Source organism: Pinus tabuliformis, chromosome 6, assembly GCF_031772625.1.
Source record: "Pinus tabuliformis cultivar Carrire ecotype Pingquan chromosome 6, CPIR1, whole genome shotgun sequence".
Lineage (NCBI taxonomy): Eukaryota > Viridiplantae > Streptophyta > Pinopsida > Pinales > Pinaceae > Pinus > Pinus tabuliformis.
The window spans coordinates 1,696,203,845-1,696,211,002 of NC_142292.1; the positions used below are offsets into that span (position 1 = coordinate 1,696,203,845).

The following is a 7,158-nucleotide window of genomic DNA, read 5'->3' on the forward strand; positions in this document are numbered from 1 at the left end:
AGGTAACAACTTGTAATAGAGCCCAACAAGCACAAAGTTCATCTTTTGTATTAGATCCTTGTCTAGCATTGAGCCATATTTGGAAATTAATATTCCCCGAAAGCAGGAGAGGTGCACCCCCTCCACAAAGACCTGCCTATGAGGCTCCATCAAAGAATCCCACATTGTCAGAGAGTGGGCTCAGAGGATATCGAAAGGGGCGAGTCTTCTTTGGATGAGAAGGCCTCAAATAATCCATGAAAAAACCAATATGGGCCTGAATGCAGGTGAGGTTGATGAACTAACCCTAAAAAATGAGCAGATTACATACCTTCCAATTCCCCATGCAACAAACATAGGAAGGGTTTTGAAGTGACCCATATTATTGTCCCCCCACTGCGAACAAACCTTTAGGGAGGAAATTGGACTAGACTCCTAGATATAGAGCGAAGCCAACATAGCCTCCCAAAGTTATCCCAAATAGGAACACTAAAAAATAGGTGAACAACTGATTTTGTACCATTGTTACATAAATAACGCATATTGGGCCCATTAAAACCCCTTCTAAGCAAGTTATCCCAAGTTAAGATATGATTTTCCAATGAGATCCAAATGAAGCATCGTAGCTTAGGTGAAATGGGTTATTTCCAAATTTTACATGTCCATCAATTGACCTAGGGCTGCAGGAAAACGGTTGAGATAAAGTGGTAGGCCAACTTGGCAGTGATCTATTCAGTGTTACAGTTCCCAAACCAAGCTAAAAAGTCTTGATCTCATTCAAAAGAAACCATTTAACAATAGATAGTTAACAAATGAGTCTCTCAATAATAAAAAGGAATAAGAGAGAAAAGAGGGGACACTTGCTCTCTTAACCCCATTGAACTAGTAAAAAAATCCCCATTAAACTAGTTAAAAAATTAGTCAAGAAATTAGTCGACAAAACACAAATTTGCTTAAAAATTATACCCTATAATCAACATATCAAGCCCATATGAAGAAAGAAGTGTCTAAAAAACTTTAATTAACCTTATGATATACCTTAACCAGGTCCATCTTTAATATCACGACACAACACTTTTTGGTCTTAATAGAATATAATGCCTCTTGAGCCGACCCAATTAATTATACACAAGTCTCAAGGATTGTCCTTGAATAAAACATACTTAATTAAAACATAATTTAATAGAGGTTGCAAGTTACATGTTAAGCTTCATTATGATATCCAAAATAATTGAGTGGTTTGAACATTCTATGTACTTTTTCTTACCATTCTCGTCATAACTTAAAGCTTTGAACAAGTGTAGTTAAGAAAGATTGAAAATGAAAGGATTTCAATAGAAATTATAAAGAAACTTATCATTCTCGTCATATCTTAAAGCTTAGAACAAGCATGGTTAAATATTGAAAATGAAAAGTTGTAAATATTAATTTCCATATAAAAAACTATATTCATGAGCGTAATTCCTTGATTAAGTGATAGTCTACCATCCTTGACTTAAAATTGAACAAATTACTTTTCATATTGAGCAGAGTTTTTTCATAATCATGAGAATTGAAATCCAAATACTTCCATTAAATATAATTTTATACAATTCCACATAAAATACTTGATCCATTATATAAATTTAAATTTGAAATCTTCGTCCTCAAACTTTACCAATAATTATATAGTAATTCTAAATTAACAATTATATATATATATATATATATATATATAAGTGTTTCAGAGTGGAGGTTTATGTGATCTATGATTATCAAGCAATTTTTTTAGATAGATTGCATCAGTTTTTGGATCAACGTGTTTCTAAGTCTCATTGACTTTCATCATTAAGAAAAGAATGGAAAGTAAAATCAACAGACCACATGTTTATAGTAGAGATGCAAGTTTTTGGATCAACGTGTTTCAAACCCTTATTGAAGTTTATCATTAGGAAAAAAAATGGAAAGTGAGATCAACAGATCACATGTTTATAGTAGAGATGCAACAGTAAATTCAAACAGCTATGAAATTTTTGGACTTTCTGGTGCTGGTACTATAATTGTGCAGAAAAAATTGAGGTGAGATTTTGATTTGTGTTGTTTAAATTAAGTTTTTAACTGTATATATGAATTCAGCACCTTGGAAAACCCCAAGGCAGGCACTTACTGTGCAGGAGTTACCCATCAAACTAGTGATTTTTATAAATTTTTGCGAGATTTTAAAAAAATTAGACAAAAAGACTCACCTATAGAAACCATCATTGATATTCCCTACTAATATATATCTAAATATAAAACCAAAACAGGATTGTTGGCATGGAATTTACAGTTGCGTAATGTAAAAAACTATACATGAATAGACTGAGAATCAAACATGGTTGGAGTGTTTGTAACCTAGCCCAACCGACATACTGGCTTTTTTTCCTCTTTAGAAAAAGCAAAGCCGTAGAAAAATTCTTTGCTTGCCTTGAACGTTATAGCTTGGATAATTCAACCAAGACATCATGAAGGAAAGAAGAGGCGGTTCTTTATTTTAAATTATAAAGGATGTTGATCACCTACGAATTCCACAAGTTTTAAGAAGGCGGTTTGGGATTGCAACGGTCTGTCGCCCCTTTCTCCTCCTATTCGTCCGGATTCAGAAGGCCTCTGGGTTTTTAAACCCCAATTCAAACACTGTAAATCCCAAGTGCGATACAGAGGCGAAGACCCAACGTTTGGGTGATTATAGATCTGTGGAGACGGTCAGATCATCTGCAGAGCAAAAATGGCTGGACCTGCCATGCGTTTTACAAGCATATTGGCCACCAGTGCAGCTGTTACAGTGGCTGCCTGCGCTATAAACTCTGCCTTTTTAACTAACAACCAGGTAACATAAATAGGTATTTGTTTATTTAGGTAGGTTTAACAACTTAACATAAATAGGTATTTGTTTATCTAGGTAGGTTTAACAACTTAACATAAATAGGTATCCGATTTATTTTGGTAGGTTTAATAGTTAAGAGTATGTGTTTTTTATATAAAAGTTATAGGTTCAAATCAGGAGGAATATAATATATATTTGGTTAGGTTTAATGATTAAAAACATATGCTTAAATACAGAGGGATAGAGTACATATTTAGGTAGGTTTAATAGTTAGGAGCATGTGTTTTTTCATAAAATGACATAGGTTTAAATCTAGAAAGATATAGTATATATTTGGATAGGTTTAATGGTTAAGAGTATGTCTTTTTTCATTAAAGGTCATAGGTTGAAATCCAGAGGGATAGAGTATATTTTTGGGTAAGTTTAATAGTTAAGAACTAGTGTTTCTTCATAAAATGTCATAGATTCAAGTCTAGATGGATATATTATGTATAGCTCTATAGGCTTTAGCAGTCTGCTAAATTGTTGTGCCAAAGTGGTTCAACAAGGGATTTTCATACACCAATTTAATATTGAGCTCGGCAGTGGCCTTAAAAATAAATTGTTTTCATTATTTATAAATTCTCTGTCCTATATTATTAAAAGTTAACTTTTAATGAATTGTAATCCTCATTTATGAATTGGAAGGAGTTTACGATGTTGTACATTGCTACTTTAAACTCAATTCTTTTCATACACCAATTTGATATTGAGCTTGGCAATGGCCTTAAAAATAAAGTATTTTCATTATTTATAAATTCTCTCTGTCCTATACTATTAAAAGTCAACTTTTAATGAATTGTAATCCTCATTTATGGATTGGAAGGAGTTTACAATGTATATTGCTACTTTAAACTCAATTCTTAATGTATGGGTTCTATTGTAGTTGATATGTCCTTAAAGGTTTTTATTGTATATTTGAGATTTTTTTTCAGAACAAAAAAGCATAATTGTATTATATTGAGACTATATAAAGGTTCCAGATAGTACATTATCAAGCTTTTAGAAGCTGGAAGATCTTGAACTTGAAAACAAAAACTGAAGAATGTGTCTCTGTATAATTGAGATTATGTTTTGTTTTGTTTTTGTTTATTTGTTGGATGTATTGAATCTGCAATCAACATAAAAATAATCACACTCTAAAGTAGAATTAATGGTTTTTTTTATGAAGCAACAACAATCTTTTCGTGATTAGATATATCAATTTAATATTAAGCTTGGCAGTAGCCTTAAAAATAAATTATTTTCATTATTTATAAATTCTGTGTGTCTTCTACTATTAAAAATTATTTTTTAATGAAGATTACTTTTAATGAATTGTAATCAAGAGTTTACAATGTACATTGCTACTTTAAACTCAATTCTTAATGTATGGGTTTTATCGCAGAATTTCTTAGAACACATCTCAGTAAAGATTTTTTCTAAATATAGTATAGTAGCAGATATCTCAGTAAAGTTTTTTACTGTATAATTGAGATTATGTTTTGTTTTTGTTTGTTTGATTGATATATATGGGTTTTATCGCAGGATTTCTTAGAACACATCTCAGTAAAGATTTTTTTAAAATATAGTATAGTAGCAGATATCTCAGTAAAGGTTTTTACTGTATAATTGAGATTATGTTTTGTTTTTGTTTGTTTGATTGATATATAGAATTTGCAATCGATATAAAAATAATCACACAATAAGTCGAATTAATGGTTTTTGATGAAACAACAACAATCCCTTGGCTGACTTCTGGTGAGAATGGAATCTATGAATACTATAGCAGCACCCTGTTTTTACATAAATGACTTGTTTTTCATCATAGATGTTCCCTTAGTTTTGGTATCTCTGGGTAATCATACAGCTTTTTCTCTCTGAAAAAAAAAATCTCTGGGTAAAAATTGGATGGCTTCTGCACACATTTGATTTTGGTGTGCAGTTTATCAGAGAGCTGATGATTCTGTCTTTTGAGATGAACAGAAGGCATGTGAAGTGTCTGGGGATAGTGGTAAACGCCAGTGGAATCTGAGAATGTTGAAGGACATGTTGGTGGATATTGGAAAGGGCTCCAAGCATATAAAAATTGCACCAGAGTTCGATGGCCTCCAATGCTTTGAGACGCTCCAGTTGTCACGCAGACATTAAAAGAAAAGGGAGGGAAAAACAAAAGCAGCTATCTTGCTTTTGATCTAACATGATTTCGTCTCTTTATATGAATGTGCACAGTTTTATACTAATCTATCACGTTAACACAATTACTGAAATCTGACAGATTTGATCATCTTGGCCGCCTCTTTGCAAGAGACTGGTTTCTTGAAATCATCTTAGAATGCTCACAGCCATAGGTAAACCAAGCAAAGAATGGAACACTTAAATGGAAAACAAATCTTGAACTTCTGTATAAAGGGTTACTAAAATCTTATAAAAACAGCCATTGGAAAATACTTGGCCAGATTTCAGTTGAAAGGCAGTTTGAGATAAAAGGATCAAGTGTAGACAAAGCTTGAGGAAATGTTTACACCTCAAGAGATTTGAGAAGATCTTAGCACTAAAAAATCTGGCGTACCTGAATTTAACAAATTAAACAACTTAAATTTATTATTTTTAAAAATATCTACTAAGTGTAGGTAAAGCTTGAAAAAAAGTTTGCACATCAAGAGATTTAATCCCTCTGGATTAGGGAGAATTTAATTTCTATTTTTATGTAATTTCATTGAGTAAAACTGTTTTAATATATATATATATATATATATAATTTGATCTAGTCAAAATATTTGGATAGGACAACATGACATGACATGAATGACCTTGAGAGTGTTCAAAGCAAAAGTGTAAGAAAATTAAATTAAAAAAATATTTATAAAATATTTTGATTATAAAATGAGAGATGGTTTTTGGGCATGTGGTATTGATACTCATGGAATTGCAAGAAAGTCCATTCACAACTAAAATATTTATAAAATATTTTGATTATAAAATTAGAGATGGTTTTTGGGCATGTGGTATTGATACCCATGTTATTGCAATAAAGTCCATTCACAACTTAATAATGTGGGGTACTCAATAATGAAATTTAAATATAGTTACAAAATTATTATTTTAACTTTGTATGGTGAAATGGATCTTAATTAATCACTACTATATATATCTTATATATTTTAATGTGATAGGAAGTTTAAATATATCTTAAAAGTAATTATAATACTTTTTCTTTTAGATCTAATTAAAAAAGTGTTATAAAATTAAATTCAAATAAATTGTTCATAAAATATTATAAATATGTTGATTGTAAAATGAGAGATGATTTTTGGGCATGTTGTATTGATGAGTCACTATATTAGCAAATGGTATTGTAATAAAGTCTTTTTACAAGTTAATAATACCTCCATGGTAGTGTAATAAAGTCTATTTACAATTTTTTACGTGCTAATTAATTAAATTTAAATATAGTTACAAAATCATTATTTTAACATTTTACTATGGAGTTGTCTTTATTGTAACTTTTTGGAATTCTAGGGAAAATTGTGTTATTTAAACTGGTTTTTTCAATGTATATATGGATTCAACAACTTTAAAAACCAGTACGGCAGGGGTTATCCATCAAACTTGTGATTTCAATAAATCCCTCCTGGATTTTAGAGAAAATCCCTTGACGGAAAGAACCCACTGGAAAATCTTCCAAAAAATCTCATTTTAAAGAAATTAGACCGGAAAAACCTACTCGAAAAGCTTCCAAAAAATCTCACTAAAAACAACTTGTTTTATTGTTACACCTTGAAAACCCTTAAAACTTTGCAAATTAAAAAACTTAAACTTTCTCAAAATGCATTCACTTACAATCCTTTAAAACATTGCAAATTAAAAAGCTTAAACTTTCTCAAAATACATTATAATTTTCTATGATTTTATATAAAATATCTCATTTTCTATGATAACTTCAACTCGTATTTCTTAAAAATCTTTACAAACTCGTAAGACTAAAAGCTTAAACTTGTAAATTTTATTTAAAACTCACAATTTAAAAAAAAAAAAATTATTAAATTTTAACAGAATCAACTTAAAAAACTGATTTATCTATTAATTAAACTATGCTCTACCCATCAATAACTTCGTTGCAAAGTAGTTTATTGTTTTAATCACTGCCTGAACCGAGAGGGGCTAGTTCCGTCAACAATGAGATAATTATATAACACAGGCAAGATAATCTGGGGCTGGCATCATTTTTTTTTAAGATAAATTTACTAATTTAGTCTTTTAAATTATTTAAAATAAATTTATTAATTTAGTTTGTAATTAAGATTGGGTGACGT

The 7,158-nt window shown here is 30.4% G+C and overlaps 1 long non-coding RNA gene across 1 annotated transcript; it reads left to right on the top strand.

Annotated features, from left to right (window-relative positions):
• Positions 1 to 2,435: 2,435 nt before the first annotated feature.
• Positions 2,436 to 5,112, top strand: LOC149265502 (uncharacterized). Its single transcript, XR_016251558.1, has 2 exons — positions 2,436 to 2,827; positions 4,829 to 5,112. It is a non-coding gene; the product is annotated as an uncharacterized LOC149265502 (long non-coding RNA).
• The last annotated feature ends 2,046 nt before the right edge of the window (positions 5,113 to 7,158 follow it).